The sequence below is a fragment of the Bos indicus x Bos taurus genome, chromosome 29 (genome assembly GCF_003369695.1).
Source record: "Bos indicus x Bos taurus breed Angus x Brahman F1 hybrid chromosome 29, Bos_hybrid_MaternalHap_v2.0, whole genome shotgun sequence".
NCBI lineage: Eukaryota > Metazoa > Chordata > Mammalia > Artiodactyla > Bovidae > Bos > Bos indicus x Bos taurus.
In genome coordinates, this window is record NC_040104.1 from 18,033,561 (window position 1) to 18,051,568 (window position 18,008).

The 18,008-nt window shown below is 55.4% G+C and overlaps 1 long non-coding RNA gene across 11 annotated transcripts; it reads left to right on the forward strand.

Annotated features, from left to right (window-relative positions):
- Positions 1-882: 882 nt before the first annotated feature.
- Positions 883-17,409, forward strand: LOC113886163. 11 transcript variants are annotated; one of them, XR_003509374.1, is made up of 10 exons: positions 883-1,467; positions 4,384-4,513; positions 6,248-6,420; positions 6,667-6,762; positions 6,910-7,075; positions 7,232-11,823; positions 12,323-12,690; positions 13,077-13,307; positions 15,691-15,878; positions 16,827-17,409. It is a non-coding gene; the product is annotated as an uncharacterized LOC113886163 (long non-coding RNA). The 11 variants fall into 11 exon arrangements; XR_003509375.1 differs by having other exon boundaries at positions 13,084-13,307; XR_003509369.1 differs by lacking the exon at positions 13,077-13,307 and having other exon boundaries at positions 885-1,467; positions 7,232-9,501; positions 11,701-11,823.
- The last annotated feature ends 599 nt before the right edge of the window (positions 17,410-18,008 follow it).

Here is an 18,008-nt window from a genome sequence, read left to right on the forward strand (position 1 = left end):
GTGCCAGGACCTGCCTGTGCCTGGGGCAGCCCAGAGCTGCACCCCCTCAGGGCCTTGGAGCAGTTGGACTGCCCTGCCCTCCTGACTTCCCCAGCAGGTGCCCCAGGCTGAAGGCTAGAACCTCCTCCCCGCAGGGCGCTGGCTGCCCAGGAGGCTGCCCCATTACCACGGAGAAGACCACTCCCCCTCCATCAGTTGGGGATGCATGGATCAGCCCCAGGGAACTGTCAGAACAGGTGGCCTCAGCCTCAGGCCCAGAGCAGAGGGGACTGGTGATAAATCCTAATACCAGCAGCAGGGCAGGGGCAGAAGAGTGACTCATGCAGGAGGAGGGGGGGCCTGTGGGGCCTGAGGGGGTCGGGGTGGCTGAGAGCACAGTTCCCACCAGCCGCCCAAGTCTCCTCCCCAGGGCTTAGGTTCTGGCCCAGGTCCCAGCCCCCGACCTGAGGGCCCTTGCTCCCCATTCCCTCTGTGAAGGATGGACCTGTAGGGGTCACAACAGATATTCTAGACATATCCAAGCTGGAAGGACCCTCAGCTCCATTTCAGAGCCCAGCCCCCTCATTCCACAAATGAGAAACCTGAAACCCCAAAGAAAGTGGGGCTTGGCCAAGGTCATAGAATTCATTAGGCCACCACCAAGATCTATAAGGTGTTAGAAGTTTTTACAAATGGGTTTTCTTTGTTATTAATGTATTTGTTTTTGGCTGTGCTGGGTCTCTGATGCTGCACATGGGCTTTCTCTAGTTGTGACAAGCAGGAGCTACTCTCTAGTTGAAGTGCACGGGCTTCTCACTGCAGTGGCTTCTCTTGCTGCGGACAGGTTCTAGGGCGTGCGGGCTTCAGTAGCTGTGGCACACAGGCTTGGTTGCTCCTGAGCATGTGGGAGCTTCCCAGGCCAGGAATTGAACCTGTGCCCCCTGCATTGGCAAGCAGATTCTTAACTACTAACTATAGAACTTAGAAACTGGTAGAACTTAGAATTGTTTCTGAAGGCTAGACAGTCTGGGCCCTAATCTGCACTGTGATTAAAATTCAACCGCATGCCTCTCGCTGGGAAACGCTGCGGTGGAGCCATCAGCGCCCGCCACGCAGCTGCCTCCCGCTCTTCAAACGGGGCCCTGTGAGCACAAGGTCCTTGCGTCAGCTTCCTGGGCTTTGTGAGCCCTTCACATCGTAGGCAGACATCTGAGTGTCTGTGCTCTGGACATTTTTCTGGAGAGAAGCTCACAGCTTTAATCGATTTACAAAGAGCTACAGGACGTGAAAGGTTGAGAGTCGTTGGCTAAAAGCATCAGGAATCCGGACTCCAGAGAAATCAGATCTTCGCAACCAGTTGCTAAGCGTCTTTGCAGCATTTACAGACAGAGAGGGGTTGGGCTCCTGTTCCCTGGGTTTGTGCGCGTATTTTTTTTTTTTTTTCAATGTGAAAGAACTTCAAAGCTGCAGGATCTAAGTTCCTCCAGGGTAAGTTTCTGGCCCTCTTGTTCACTCTGGAAGGGATGCTCAGAGCCTGGGTGGGTGCCTGAGTAGATGAAATGTGATTAATGTCTTGATCTGCCCACCACTACCTGAACTGCAACCATGACAAGAATCACAGTCATACGGAGGCTGTGACTCAGGAATTGCAAGAATTATTTTATGATTCAGTGCTGATTTTTCAGGACCCTTTTTGTCTCCTGTGAAGTACCGATCACCTTGGGGAGATCAAGGCAAATGCAGACCTCCTGACACATTTTGTGAAGCATACCTCTACTGCCCAAGATCTTTGGCAGGGCTGGGGGTGAGGGTGGGGGGCTTGCTCCTACAGACAGGAGGGGAGAGCTTCCTGCAGCAGGGCAGCTATGCCCAGAGTATCTCGGAGCCCAGACCTCAGGCATCTTAGTGCTAAGCTGTAGAGAGAAGACTTCCGAGTGCGGCGAGGACCAGCATGCCCTGCCCAGCCTCAGAACACTGGCTGCAGCCCCCAGCCTCTCTACCTTCCCTGTCCCACTTTGCAGCCTCTGCAGCTCAGCCGCTAAGCCCCCTGGGGATTAAGACACTGGGGGAGGGGGCCAGAGAGCAGTTCATGGTAGGGGGTGAGGCATGAGCTGCGTTCCAAGGAGGGAGGACAGAGCTGGGGTCCCAGACCCCCTGTAACCACCTTCCTCAGGCTTGCCTGGGGTCTGGACCCTCCATTGGAGAGCCAAGCTCTGCGCCCTGGCTGCACAGCTGCTGTTTCTGTCTGGGGCTAAAAATAGCTTCCTGTCTGGCCGTGTCCAGCTCAGGCTGGGCCAGAGCTGTGAAGGGGACGTACAGGCAGGAGGGGACAGAAGTGGGCAAGAATCATCCTGCCCAAAGCGGTACAACCCAGGAAAAATGGGAGACACCCCAGGGGAGACCCCCGAGGCGAGACAGGAGACCTCCCCAAAGGGGGATGGTAAACTCCCTCAAGGGGAGACAGGAGACCCCCAGAGGAGATGGGAGACCCCCCAGGGGAGACTCAAGGGGAGACAGGAGACCCCCCAAAGGGGGATGGGAGACCCCCATAAGGGGAGATGGGAGAATCCCCAAGAAGAGATGGGAGACCCTCCCAAGGGGAGGCTCCCCAAGGACAGATAGGACACCCCCAAGGGAGATGGGAGACCCCCCCAAGAAGAGATGGGAGACCGCCCCAGGGGGAGATGGGAGACCCCCCAAGGGGAGACAGGAGATCTCCCCAAGAGGGGATGATAGACCCCTCAGGGGGAGACAGGAGACCCCCAGAGCAGATGGGAGACCCCCCTCAAGGGGAGACGGCTCAAGGGGAGAGGAGACCCCCCAAAGATGAATGGGAGCCCCCCATAAGGGGAGATAGGAGACACCCCCCAGGGAGAGATGGGAGACCCCCCCAAGGGAGACAGGAAACTCAGGTCCTGCATCTTGACTCTGATGCCCCAGAAACTCCTGAAGGGAAGGGTTGGGTTCCTTGGGGCATGCTTCTTGAGGTGAAGGAGGCGTGGAAAGGCCCAACCAGCTGACCTGGCACTTACGTGCTTGCCAGGTGCCTGCTTCACTATTTGAGGCACCAGAGGCATAAAAGGGCCTGATGATGCAGGTGATGGTGGTGGTATTTTCTTTGACAGTCGAAGAAACAAAAGCCCAGAGACAAAATTCACCAAACCCACAGAGCCAGCAGCCCAAGTGCAGATCCCACCCAAGCACAGCGAAGTCCGAGCTAGGTAGGGCACCAAGGTCTGGGGAGGAGGACACAGGATCCCAGAGCTGCCCCCAGGAGACCAGCGTTGGGGACCCAGCCCTGACCTCTACGGGCTCATCCTTGACACAGTGCACGTCACGAGGCTCAGAGCTGTTTCCTCAGATTTGCTCTGAGTTTTCGGGTAAATCCTCTCTGGCCGCCACCTGAAAAGGCCTGGGGACATGATGCCCAGCCAAGTCCTGGGGTGCTGGGACCCCAGAAGCTCAGAGGGAGGGGGGGTCATGCCCCTGGGGAGAGGCGGGAGGGGCCACTCAGGACTGGATTCCTTTCAGTGCCTGGAATGAAGCTGCTTTGGGCTTCACACACGGGGGTGGAGGTGGAGAGAGGATGGAGGGAAGGACTTCAGGGAAGAGAGAGAGAGGAAGGGAAGGCAGGTGGGGGTGGGCAGGGGGAGAGAAACAATGGCAGAGGCAGTGAGTTCTGGAAGGTGGGCTGCTGTCCATCCAGGCCGCCGTCTGCACCTGAGGAGCCTGGAGGAACCAGGAAAGAAGGCCATCCTGCCCAGCTGACAGCAGCTGAGTGGGGGAGACCTCTCTCGTCAGCAGGAGGCCGCACACGCCCAGCCCCGTGTCCACTAGGTCTGCTCGCCTCGCCTTGTGGAGGCCATGCCACGGTCCCCCAGCAGAGCCACTAATGCAGTTACCAGAGCCGCTCGCAAACCCTGCCCGGTCCCAGCCGGCTCCTCCGCCTGGTGGGCCAGTTCCAGGGACCTGGGTGGGGGGCTGTCTGCCCGCTCCAGCTTCGGAGGCTCCTGCCTGACCACCCGTTCAGGGCGCCCCATTGCAGGGAGGACCAGGAAATGCAGGGGAGTCAGAAGAAGCTGAGCACAGGATGAGGGCAGGGGTCAGGGTGGGGCTTTGCCCGCCAAGCTCCCCAAAGCCCACAGGAACCCCCCCTTGGGGGTGATTTTACCTCTGAGGACAGAGCATGAGACCGAGGGTCTGTGCGAGGATTCCTGCACAACTTAAAGGCGGGATTGCGTGCTTGTGTTTTGTGCGGAATGTGTGTGTGTGTGTGTGTGTGTGCTCAGTCTGGAAAATTGGTGACTCACTGAAAAAGGGAGCTTTCTGATCCAAAGAGCTTATTTTCAGCTATTTTTAATCTCTTCTTGTATCCTGGCCCTTTTCTCCCCTTGTCTTTTTCAGAAGTGGAGGAATTTGGGGGCAGTGAAAGCTGTGTGTGCCCATGTGAGAAGACTGGGCCAAGAGGGCACCCCTGGGGGTGCAGAGACAGTGCCCATGGGAGTCCGTGGTGCACAGCAGCCACCCAGCTCTGGTGCGTGCATAGGAACAAGTGTGCGCAGGCCAGAGAGGTCCCTGACCTTCCACTCCTGTGCACCACCACCCCCTCCCACTCCACCGCAGGAAGTCTGATGGGGCTGGGGTGTAACTCTGCGTTTTCACCTTGACCTCTGCCCCCTCTTAGGCTGCAGCCCCTCACACCCACCAGTGGGCACATTCACATGAACATGTGGCCACGGGCACAGTCCTGGGACCCTGTCTTGGGTGTGGCCCTGGTCCCCGCATCTTCTCTCTTCTCTGCCCAGACAGCCTCACCCCAAACACTGATGTCTTCTCAGGAAGGCCTTCCTCTGCCCTTCCTCTGTCCTGTCAATAGGGAGAAAAAGCTGGGCTTCTCCAGAGACTCACGCAGCCCAGCCCACCCACCACCACAGAGCCCCCTCCCCAACCCAACAGTGGTCCAGATGTCCTGGGTCAGCTTGTGCCCAGTCTTGTGGGCCTGGCCGAGCAGGCCAAGAAAGAGAGGGAGAGGAGGGGTAGGGGGCTCCTGATTGCTCTGCCTTGGGAAACCCCTCTCCCCACCCTGCACAGAGGCTAGAGTCACTTCTGGTGAAGGCCTTCCAGCAGGCGCCCTGGGTTCAAATCCTGCCTTAATTCTGGCTCAGCAGCCTGGCCTCCAGTAGGAGACGTTTTGGATTATCTTCCTCTCTTCTCACCCCACACAGAAGGGAAAATCTTTGGCTTTCTTGAAAGATTTGAATCCCTTCCAAGCGGGCGCCTTCTATGCACCTATAAAATGGGGATGTTAATAGGGCCGCCCCACAGGGAGGTTCTGAAGATTAATTCTGGGGAAGGGTGAAACACACACTAACTTATTAGTCATTATTACCAGCCTGATCTGTTGGCGAAGACGGTTCTCAATCGTGCACCAGGGGATGTCTTGCAGTGTCCAGACACATTTTGGTTGGTGAAACCTGCAGGGGAGGAGGAGACTGGCCTCTAGCTGATTGAGACAGGAATGTTGCTAACACTGTACAGAGCACAGGATGCCCCTGTGCAGCGAGCATGCGATTTGAGAGGCAAATTCTACAGAGGCTGGGAACCCCGGGCCAGGAGCTCACCTTCCTCTTGAAGAAAATGAGGTGATGATGAGCTGAAGCAGAGGATGACATAAGGAAATCTAAGTTCAAGAGAGAAAATTCCAGCAAAGTTGGAATTCCAGAGCTCAGTTAGGGGCCTGTGGACCTGCAGATCAGAAAGGTGCTGCAAGGGTAGCCTGGGGTGGTGGGGAGGCCAGGGAGGGACCTAGAGAACTGGCCGGGGCTGGGAGGGAGGGCCCGGTCGGGTCAGGGGGTGCTGAAGCTTCTAGTTTGTAGGACTGGGCGGGGAAAGACTATTTAGCCTCCAGGAGTCCTAGTTGGGGCGAAAGTCCCTCTAGCAACCTGGACGTCAGCTGTGTCCCTTCCACACCAGTGTCCTGACTCCTCCCCCAGGACAGAGAGCCCTTCCCCTCCACACCCTGGGGCCCGAGAAGTGGGCATCTGATTTCTTCCCCTTCTCCCTACAGCCTCTTGAATGGATGGAGACAGAGTCCCTCCGCAGACATAAGAGGACGAGAGCTCTGGCCCAGAGGCCAGTGCCCTCTGCAGTTTCCCAGGGACAGGAGCCCATGCCTGCTAGAGACAGAGGGCGGACACGGAGCCTGGGTGGGCTTGATCAGCACGCAGACTGAGCCTCCTTTAGCCCGTTTCCCTGCCCCTTTGTACAGGCTCTGAAGACAAGTTACAGGACATGAGAAGAAACCCCAGGTGGCCTCCCCATCAGCAGGTGAGCGGGTAGAGTCCTGACCAGATGCCAGAGCAGTTTAAGATGTCACTTCATCCAGAGGGCAGAGGACAAGCAGGAGACCAACAGAGGCCCAGTTGGTCCAAGGAGCACTGGGTAAGCACCAGACCAGAGCTCCAGCCCATGCGCCTGGGGCCTGAAGCAGTTTCCTCATCCGCGCTGCATGTGAAATGACCCCTGACTGTCCGGGTTAAGGATGGCGGTAGCACTTCTGCCTGGAACGCTGTATTGAGAAGGATTTTCTGAGGCTGTGGTTAATTCGTGATGCCCGTGGGGAGAGCCAGAGGTTGCTTGTCAATGTCTTGTTACTTCTCTACCATCCTGATGAAGAGCATTTGTCAGGGTTCTTCCAGCTCACAAATCCTACCAGCCTATGATTTCGAAGTTAAAATCTCCAGGCACTGGCTGGAAGCACCGGAAGTCAGAGGAGGAAGAGATGTGAGTGGGTTAGAACCTCAGGGAAGGCTCTGGGGAGGAGGCGGCTCTCCACGAGGCCGTGCGGGTGCCGCATGCTTGTTGTGCAGGAGGTGGGAGGACATTTATGGGCATGAAAATGGGGCTGAGCAGAGGCTGTTCACGGTACAGGGAGGAGGAGGCCAGCATCGCTGGAACGCGCTGTCTCTGTCTCGGACAAACGGGATCAGACGTGTGAGGTCGTGGTGGTGCCTGAAAACCAGAACTGACTCCGTGGGAAGACTCAGAACCAGATGCTCCAGCACCGTTATCCCAGGGGCCTCGCCCACACCCCCAGGTGAGCCCCGCCTCTGAAGAAGGGAACACACATCAGGGCCGGGGTGACAGGGAGAGCCAGGGGTTCAGCCAGGCTCAGCTTCTAACGTGCAGACGGGACCTCTGCTCTGTGCACCCTGCCCCGCTCACCTCCCCCCACAACCCCCGCCCTTTGCAGGGCAGTGGAGATTCTCTGAGGTCCAGAAGGAGGGCAGGGACAGCTGCATCCCAGGAAGGAAGACTTGCTGGAGGAGACGGACCGCACAACGGCTTCCAGCCAGGGATGCCCGCATGAGCACTGAGGGCCAGGGTCCCGGTTCCTTCCTGCTTCCCGCAAACCCTATCTAGCCTGTTGGATTATGTCCCTGAGCTGCAGAGAAGGCAGGAGGGCCTGGGGACTCTGTGTGACGGTGGAACAGATCCTGGCCTTGCTGTTTGGTGGACACTTCTGTCCTTCTTCCTCCTTCTCCACCTCTCCTATCCCTGCCTCCCCTCCCGGATCTCCCCAGCTTTTGCTCAACAGGACCCAGAAAGTTCTGTTGTGTGTCTCTCACCACTAGGCACCCAGGCAGAAGAGAGGATGGTGTCTTCTCCTCTGGGGCGTGTCCCTCCTCTCCACCTGGGTCTGCTGGCCTGGCTCAGAGCAGCGTGGGAACCCCTGTCCTTCTCACGGCCTCCTTCTCTGATCCCTACCTGGCTCTTTCTCAGCGGGTCCCGCTCATCTCAGGGCCCCTCGAGGTCTTTCCTCTGGCTCTGCCGCCTGGGCTCAAAGTAGGCTCTGGCCCCCGTGAAATTTCCTCGCATGGAGGAAGGGGCCGGAGGTAGCAAGGAGGCTCCTGCAAACCCCCAATCAGCTCTCCCCCCCATGCTCCCTGCCACCCCCAGCTTTCCTCCCCAGCTCTCCCCACCCCCAAGTCTCTTGTCCACAGCATATCTGGCCCCTGCATAGGCCACAGGGCGAGAGTGGCCAATCTCACAGTTAGAACAGTCATTCTCAGCTCCCCATCCCTGTCCCTTGTCCCTTCCTCTCCTGGGGAGTTGCCTCCAAAAAACACCCCTCCTCACTTGCCCACCTTTTCCAGAGCATCCAACCCCCGCACCTGAGGCACAAGAAAGACCACTTTCCTCCAGTAAGGAGTAATGGACAGCAACCCTGGGCCCTCCCGGGGCCCCCAGCTGCCCCCACAGAAGCCAGTGCAAGGCCCTTGACTCCCCCAGCACCCCCAGGGTCCCCGAGCACTGCTTTCTCCCAGGGTCCAGGGCCCGCGTCCCTCCCCGGGCCAAGCCACCAGCACCCAACCCTCCCCACTCTGTTTACACAATCGCTTCAGGCCTTATCTGGGCCCCTGACAGGACTGTGTTGTGATAAGCAAATGGGCTCTGGTGTCAGAGACAGGAAACTCAAATCTGTATCCCCCAGCCTGGAGACTGAGGCGATAAGACAGCAGCCTGGGAGCTGGCCGTGACCTCACCTGGGGCCTGGGCAGACACAGAGTCAGAGGGCACGGTGCGGGGCGGGGCAGGAGTTGGGGGGCTTTCTTCCCCGAGCCCTGCCTGGTGCTGGACTAACAGGAAGGAAAGGAAGGCCTCCCCATGGGGCCTGTGAAGAGACCTAGAGCCCTTTCCAGTGGGAACAGATGTCCCAGTGCTATTTTCTCAGGGCGCCGCTGCCTGGCCGGCAAGTAGGAAGGACTGGAGCCAATGGGGGGAAGGTGGGCACCATCCATTCCGGCCCATCGGACCCTGTTGTCTGTAGAACAGAGGCCCCGTTACATAAGCGCCAGCTGACTTGGTAGAAGCTGACTAAGAAAACTTTCCAAAGACAGTTGGTGGCCCTCCACCCCCTCCAAGGGGTGAGAACTCCCCCCCACAGAGAGGGGGCAGAGATTAGGGCTCCTCACTAGCTCCCTGGCCCTGACTCATCACACACACAAACACTCCCCAACACTCTTTCCCAAAACGGTTCCCACCCACCCGTCCACCCTCCCACCGGGGCTGGTGACAAAACGAACGCCCCAGAGATCTTGCCAAGTTCTGGGCCAGGCTGAGCCCAGGGAACACGAAATTCCCCATGGAGTAGGAGGCCAGATGCCCACGGAAGCCAATAACGTCCATTCAAGGGACGGCCATCTCCGAACCCCACCAAGTTGGCTGTGTGGTTTCTCAAGTAGCTGGGATAACTCTCCTTCCAAGAAGTTCATATTAGCTTGTAAAGGGGTCTTCAAGACCACCCTTCCCCTTCCCTGCCCTCCTCGTTTACAGAGAGTTACCCATCCATGTTGCAGCCCATGGGGCCACAGAAGAGCAAGCAACAACCACCACCCATCCCCAGCTGGATCCATCTTTTCCATCACCAGTCGTTACCAGGCTCCTGCCATGTGCCATGAACAGTCCGGGCAATGGAGACCTGAAGACCAGTCTTTGCTCAAGGAACTCATCACCACATCGGTGAGACAGGCCAGGAGGCAGCTGCGGCCAAACACTAAGTAGGGAGCTCGGGGGAGAAGGCAGGTTCCAGAAACAGCAGATGCAGGGTGGGACGGGGGGTGGGTTCACAGAAACTTACTGGGAGAAATGACATCTAAGCTGACATAGGCAAAAGAGGGACATCCCGTTTCATTCACTAAGGGTCTGCTCGGCACATAGTGTGGCCAGAGCAGGGCCAGGCGGGCTTCGTGAAGACGAGTCAGGATCATGTCCACCACTGGAGCTGGTCACCTGGCAGGGGACATAAGATGAAAGGAGTCACGTGTGAGGCATCACCCAAGGGAAAGGTCAGTGAGGCCCAGGGCGGGTCCAGGAGAGGACGAAAGGAGGGATGTGCAGGTGGGAAGACCAGGAAAAGCTCCAGGGAAGGAATGGAATTTGGGTTCACGGTGGGGGTGGATGGAATTTAGAGGTACAGACGAGGGGGGGCACATTGCAAGCCAACCTAATGATACCAGCAAAGTTTAAGAGCCAGTGATGTCTGGGGGACAAGAATAGCAGTGACTGGCAGTACGAAAGATGACCTGATGGTGGTGGGTGTGGCTTGAACACAGATCGAGGGGAGCCTTGTAACAGGTGGTTCAGAATTTAAGGCGAGGCCCAGAAGGGCTAAGGAATTCTCTCGGTGTCACTGAATTAGTAGAAAAGCAATCTGAGTTCAACTTCAGCACTCCTTCCACAGGCCCTAGGCTGAGAGGTGCCCCCTCCCAGGCTTTGGGCCCCTCCCCATGGCCCACTCCCCGCTCCCCTGCCAGAGGGGGGCTCCCCGCTTCTGGCTGGTAGACCCCAGGCTGTCAATGCAGGCTGCCTTGTTCTTAGTCCTGCATTTTTAGATGGGTATGGAAATGCTCTTAAAGAGGGGACAAAAGTCATCTTGAGGCCTGGGTGAAGGACCAGCCCAGCGCAGTCCGGCCTGAAATACCTGGAATTCTCGCAGCTGGCCCGGAACCTCTTCCTCACCCCATCCAGATTGCGGACCCGTGGGTTTCAGGGTTAACCCTGTTTGGTTCTGTGCCGCGTGCACGTGGGTCCCCAGAACTCCCTGTGAACAGTGGGCCTGGGTTGGAAGCCCCCACTGTGGCGTTAGGGCTGTGATGGTGAGAGCGGCCACGAGGTGGCGCCATGAGCCTGGCGCCCGGCTGGTCCGCTAGCGGCTGACACCTGCTGTCCGGGCGGCAGCGGGGCGGCTGTCCCGAGGCCGCCACGGGCGGGTTGGCCGGGGAGAACCAGACCTGGGCTGCTCTTAGCCCCCTCCTCTCCTTTGTCAGCCATCTAGGACCACGCGACTGGTTCTTGCTCAGTGGGAGAACAGCGTGCGGGGCGGGGGGTGCGGTGTGCTGGAGAAGGGAGGTGTGTGTGTCCTTGGAGTTTGAGAGTGGGGGTGGGGCAAGGTCAAAGATGCCTTTTTTCTTAGCCTGATAAGCTTCTTGGAAACAAACGCCAAACCCTGGATATCTGCTGCTGCCGCAGATCGGACATTTGAAGGGGCTATCCTGTGAGGGTTTGGATGCGTCTAATAAGCTTCCTCTCTTGTTTTTCATCCAGAACCCAGCCTTCCCAAAGTCCACGCTTCGCCCACCTCAGTTTGTTTCTGTGGTTAAATATGCATTTCTACAAATGTCACTTTCCAGACCCCCTCTCAACAGCTTTCTGCAAAACACAGCTCAGACACACATCTGTGCACACAGGTCTGTCCTCCTGCCAGCCCCGAGTCTCCCACACACACACATACACATCACCCCCACACGCTTCTCACACGGGGCTCCTCACGGAGTTCGTGCACATTATCTCACAGGCATCGCTCTTCGTGGGAAGGTAGATGCGTGCCAGTGTGTGTGCACGTGAATGCACACGTGGACACGCACACTCACACACGCACACACCCTGAGACAGCAGACACAGGATGATGCTGACCCCCACCCAAGGTGAGCTGCACACCCTTTGACCTTGGGTGGGAGATTTGTTTCCATCTCACACAGGCTGGCTCGGAGCTCAGCACAGGGAGCTGGACCTGGACGTGGAGCAGAAACAGGACGGTCTGTCCTCAGCTCTGAGGAGAGGGAGTCAGAGTTTGGAATCTTCTGTGAGGTCAGGGTTGAGGGAGACGCGCCTGTGCCCACAGGAGCCAGGAACGGTTGCCTTTGAACTTTGCCTTCGCAGGTCAGCCAGCGGTCAGGGAGTTTGTTGATACAAGAACAAAAGTTACACTAGCGTGGAGCTGAAGCTGTGGGTGTTCAAAAAAGGGAAAGACCCGCGAGAGGAGGCAAGGACCAAACCACAGAGGTGGGAGCAGCGGCTGGGGACAGGAAGCCGTCGTCGGAGAACTTGGGAACAAAGACCGTGTTGAAATCTCCGATGAGGAGGGAGGGGATGGAAGCTGAGAGGGGCCGGAGGAGGACCAACCCGGGGCGGGGCGGGGCGGGGCGGGGCGGGGCAGGGGGGGGGTAGGGTTTTGAGAATGTGGGGGCGGGGAGCCTGAGCACCGCTATGGCAGCTCAGCTGTTACTTACAAGCACAAGCTCTTCTCAATCCTGATTAACAGGAATTAAGTGGCATATGGCTAATCCTCCCGCTTGCTATTAGTGCTCCCAGCCCTGCAGAGGGACCGGCGGCCCTCCTCAGCCAGGCCCCGGCATTCACACACCAGGGCTTCCAGCCAAGGGGAGGAGGAGGAGGAGGCTGGAAAACTTTCTACCTCCCTGCACAGAATAGCCGTCCTCTGTACATGTGCCCTTTGCCTTTCCTTCTTCCAAAATTCACTCCTGCCTGTTGTTTTATATAGATCATCACAGAACCGAAGACCGAAGACCCAGTTAGTCTCATGAAAGAACTAGGAAAACAAACCCAGGGAACTGAGAGGATTTAACCCAGGACTGACGACTCGGTGGATGACTCTGGGGTCCTTGCGCCCAGCCCAGCCCAGCCCTGCAAGATGGTGGCTCATCTGCTCCTAGAGGAAGGGAACGAGGAGGGGGATGGGAAGAGGAGGGTGGGGAGAGGACATAAGAAAAGAGCTGGAAAGATTTGAACTTCTGACCTTGGCTGGGGCAGAGCCAACGTTTTTGCTCCTCTTTGCTTCTTTCACCCCATGGCTTCTGCCCCTTGGCTGGGGCAGAGCCAGGATAACGGAGGACCCCAGCCTCCTCCCAGGTGAGTAGGAATCAGACCCTGGGGTGATGAGGATTGGTGTGGAGGAGTGTGCTCCCCGGGATAGTCAGAGGATGGTGAGCAGTCAGGGAGGGGAGGGAAAGTGTGCCTTTCAGGCAAAGCCCCACCCCCAGCCTTAGTGCACCCTGGAGCGAAAGCCAGGAAGCCAGAAGGGGCAGGCTTCATTCTCCTGCAACAGAAGCCCCTCCCCACCGGGGACGGGCTGACTCCCAGGCACTGGGTTCCCTGAGCAGGTGGAGAGTGGCCTGGAGGCTCCAGGCAGCCACCACCGGAGGGAGGAACCGAAGAGGGGGAGGACAGAGCCGGCACCCCCTACTACTCACAGAAAGCGCCTGGCGTCAGACTGAAATGCTTCTTCCCTTTCGGAGTTCACAGTCCAGAAGAAAGACAATTGCATACCGTTCACACCTATGTAAATAATGATGAGCTATGGCTCAGTGGGTAAAGAATCTGCCTGCAATGCAAGAGACACAGAAGACTCAGTTTCGATCCCTGGGTCAGAGAGATTCCCTAGAGGAGGAAATGGCAACTCACTCCAGTGTGCTTGCCTAGAGAATCCCCTGCCCAGAGATACCACCAAGATGCTTTGGAACAAGGGAGTAAGTGGTTAATTCTGCCCAGGGTGGTGGGGAGGGTAAAGGTAGGACTCACTCCCTTGTTAGAAGGCCTTCCTAACCTCATCTCCTTCCGGATGCATTAGGAAGCTCTCTGCCTGGCACCCGAGGTTCTTTGCAGGGACTCCTTCACCTGCTCAACTGATCTGGAAGCCATGCACTTCTTTTCTTTTAAGGAGCACCCTAAATATTCCAATTCCACGCTCTTAATTCCAAAAGTCTAAATTGAATTTAAACATTTGCTGTTCTCCCTATGCTCTAAGTTTCTTCTAACCATGGGTTTTAATGTTACTAGTGCCTAGTATTTTAGGTTTATTTTTAAAAACTCACACGCTAGGTTATCATTATCATCATCTGTTTTTAGAGCCAGTGCTTACCTGCAGATCGCCTACCTGCTCACCAACGTTTTTGCTCCTCTTTGCTTCTTTCACCCCATGGCTTCCTTCTGGATCGTTCTCTCCTTTTCTTTTAGATCCTCGAGTATTTCTTTCAACACATAAACAGCTGATCAGCTGTCACCTGTTTTTACCCTTACTCCTGAGCCCTCGTTTAGCGGGAGATGGAGTCCTGGACTGTTCTGTCATTTCCTCAGCTCTTTGGAGCAGTTATTTTCTTTTGTTCCAGCCTCTCTTACTGCTGTTGTTCCCTTGTAGATGTCCTGTCTTTTCAGTGTAACTAACCGTGGGATGTTTCTTCTAGTTTTGGGTTCTGATACTTCACCATGTTATGTCTAGAGATGGCCTGTCAGGCTGGGCGACTAAATGAAAGGAGACATTTCTCTCTCCTGGGCACTCACACAGGATACCTCCTCAAACTAAAGATCTGTGTCTTTCATCCATTCTGGGCCTTTCTGAGTCATTGTCTCCTCACTTACTGCTTTTTTCCTTGTTCTTATTTTATTACTCTACAGTTCTTATCCTCTGTTACAAGTCTTAACATCTTTTTTGAATTTTCATGTCTTTACCTCTCTGTGTCTGATCCTGCACAATCTCCTAAGATCTCTCACTTCGTTAATTTTCTTTCAGTCAATTTTTTAAAATTATATTTTATTTATTTGGCTGCCCTGGGTCTTCGGTTGGGCGTGTGGGATATTTGGCTATGGCGTGTGAACTCTCAGCTGTGGCAAGTGGAACCTAGTTCCCAGATCAAGGGTGGAACCCAGGCCTCTTGCATTGGGAGTGCAGGGTCTTAGCCACTGGACCACCAGGGAAGTCCTCAGTCAATTCCATGGAGTTATTTTTTTTTTTTTTTCCCTCCTAAAGGTTTCGTTCCTACTAACTATGCAAGTGCATGCGTGCTAAGTCGCTTCAGTCGTGTCTGACTCTTTGCAACCCCATGGACAGTAGCCCCAGGCTCCTCTGTCTAGGCAAGACTACTGGAGTGGGTAGCCATTCCCTCCTCCAGGGGATCTTCCCAAACCAGGGATCGAACCCAGGTTTCTTAGGTCTCCTGCGTTGCAGATGGAGTCGTTACCACTGAGGCACCTCGGAAGCCCCTACTAACTCCTTATGTAGCACTTTCTTGTCTGCCTCATCTTTCCAGTGCCCTTGTGTTTCTCTGTGTTTTCTAGCCCTCTTACCTCTGTGCATTTTGTAAGGCAACTTATTTTATTGTCCCTTTTGGATTATTTCATTATCTCAGGGTTCAAGGCTGATTCCCCTGCTGGTCACATGCTGCTTCTGTGTGAGGTGGGCCGTCTCCTCCCAGGACTTGTAAATTATGGTTTGCATCTTTGTGGGGTTGTTCCCTTCGTGGGGGCCTTTGTTCTCTCAGGACACACCAGGAACAGTTGTGGGTTTGCTTCAACTGATTGCCCACGGGTTTCCCCAGTGTGAGAACAATTTTTACATTAATTTGGGGGCTTGGGGATTCCCACACCCTGAGAGATAGTGAAAGTTCACACTCCATACCTGGAAATTTGAGTTTTTCACAGGAAACATTTTTTTTTTTCCCCTTTCCCAGAGCCTACGGCAGAAAGTGATGGATGGAGATTTTTCCTAGCTGTCCTCCCCCTGTTAGAGCCAGAATTTCAGGTCCAGAGTACTGCTTCAGACGGGTCCTAGGCCTGTCCCTATCCTCGTGGGTCATGAGCTACTGCCCTGGCTTTGCATACCCTCCTGCCATTCGCTGTGCATTGGCTCCAGTTTGCAGACTTACTATTTTGGCTTTAAATTCCTTCCTTTTTCTGTCGCTTGAGGATTTCTTCATTTCAAGCTCAATGTACATGTTAATTTTCATGTTATATTTTATTCAGAATCTCCCTGTGTGATGCAGCGGAGCAGTGGAGATCCACACTGGCTCATTCTGTGAGTTACTAGACGCCTAAGGCACAATTATTTTTCCTTCTGTTTCTCCTACGGGACTACAGACTCCTGGAAGAAGGAAACTGTGCCCAAATTATCTCCGGTTCTTCGCTCAGTTCCGGGGACAAACACAGTATGAGAGTGACGTTTGCTGGACTGGATGGATAGTTAAATGATGGAAGGTGATCATCAAAGGTTATGCAGGACTTTTCACATCTCCAGGAAGAGTTCCTCAATCATTCCAAACACACAGGTATTATTTTATTCTGAAAAATCTTTACAGGTGATTCTGTAGCATATGTTATGATTGTGACATCGATGTACCTCAACACTCTTAACGTGGCCATCAAGCAAGCAGCATGCCGCAGGCCCTCAGAAGACTCGACACAAGGCCAGCACTGACCCGTGGCCTTCCAGCTGGAGGCCGTGGCGTGGAGGTGGTTTGCCGTGATTTCACTCACAGAGAGCACTGTGTGTGTTTGGTGGAGAGCGTTCACCAGGCCTACCTGGGAGAGCAGCTCGGGCTACAGGGACTTGAGAGGAAGAGGCTGCCAAGGCAGCCGAGGCAGGAGACAGATGGACCCCTGGAATTTGTAACCTGTGGACAGCTGCTGCTGCTGCTAAGTCGCTTCAGTCATGTCCAACTCTGTGCAACCCTATGGACAGCAGCCCACCAGGGTCTTCTGTCCATAGGATTCTCTAGGCAAGAATACTGGAGTGGGTTGCCATTTCCTTCTCCCACCTGTGGACAAAGACTCCAGAGAATGACAGGGCAGGGGGAGCTGAGTCCCCTTTCCCAAACCCCTGAGTAGGTAGGGGTGTGCCTGGGAGGGAGTTCGAGGCACACAGGTGCCCGGCAGCAATGGCAAGGCCCTGGTCTCTCTCCAGTGCCTCCAGGAAGTGAACACTGGCAATACAACTCGAGTGAAGAGAAAACTAGCTCTCATTCAGAAGGCTGAGATAAAAATACCTCCAGTCTGTAAACATAGCAGCAGGACAGGTCTCTGGGAGGGAGCGTCCAGGCAACAGGTCCCATCTGCCCTGGTCTTCTCACCCTGGTGTGGCCCTAACTCAGATCACACATGTCTCCAGTCTCGAAACATAGATTAGGAAAAGTTTCTTGCTTTCCCCAGGAGAGTGGAAATATTCTTGAGGCCAAGGGAAGAGAAAGAAAGAGCTAATCTGTTTTATTTCTCGGCAGGTGTCCTTCTGGGAGGCGATGGGGAGTGTTGCTTATCAGCCCCCCGTGCCCTATCCCTCTTCTCGCCCAAGCCCTGCTCCTCCACTTACTCAGAGAAGGCGCTGTGGCTGACACCCTGAGCCCTGACCGGGAGCTGGCATCCATCATCCTTAAGGCCCTCATCCTGGGAGAAGCTGATCCCATGTCAGGCTTTCATGTGGGCATGTCACAATTTGGCCTTGGTGGTGGTGGTGGTGTCATGGCTCCCTGTGCGCCAGTGAACAAAGAGGCCCTGGGTGATGCTGACCGCAGGCAGAGGGGAGAGGCTTCCTCTCTCACCCACGGCACATGTGATTCCTTTGCTTAAACACACACCCCACGCTGACACACTCTGGCTTCTGACACTCAGCCTCCTTTGGGTGAAACATGAAAGGCCTGCTAAATAGCTTCTTACAAAGTTTCTCTCTAGGAAGCTACTTTAAGCCCAAACTTGGACATTCATATGACCTTTTTCAAGTGAACCAGTACGATGGAGCTGCTGCTGCTAAGGCACTTCAGTCATGTCTGACTCTGTGCGACCCCATAGACGGCAGCCCCCCAGGCTCCGCCGTCCCTGGGATTCTCCAGGCAAGAACACTGGAGTGGGTTGCCATTTCCTTCTCCACTGCATGAAAGTGAAAAGTGAAAGTGAAGTCGCTCAGTCGCGTCCAACCCTCAGCGACCCCATGGACTGCAGCCCACCAGGTGCCTCCAGCCATGGGATTTTCCAGGCAAGAGTACTGGAGTGGGGTGCCATCGCGAATGTGCAAATAAACCAAGGAGTACAACTTTGCTTCTTAATCCAACACAAGCAGCATGTCTGATTGTTAGCCCCCAAAACTGTGTTTGCCTCTAGGTGGGTGTGGAACCAAAAGATACAACCAAGCCAGAGAGTGGGAGGAGGAAGGATGTATTACTTTCAGGAAGTAAGGAGAGCATGGGGCATCTTTCCCTAAGCAGCTCCTCCCCGAAGAGCAAAATTGGGGAAGTTTTGCACTGAAGGTTACATGCATCTTCATGAAAGGGCTTGAGCAGAGGTGAGCTCAGCATAGAATTGGGGCAAAAGTCAGCAGAGTCCAAGCTTGAGTTGATGGCAGCCACGAGAGTCCGCATCATAACTCTGTCGTTCTCCCTGGTGGGCGCCTGAGTTCCTGCAGAACTCAG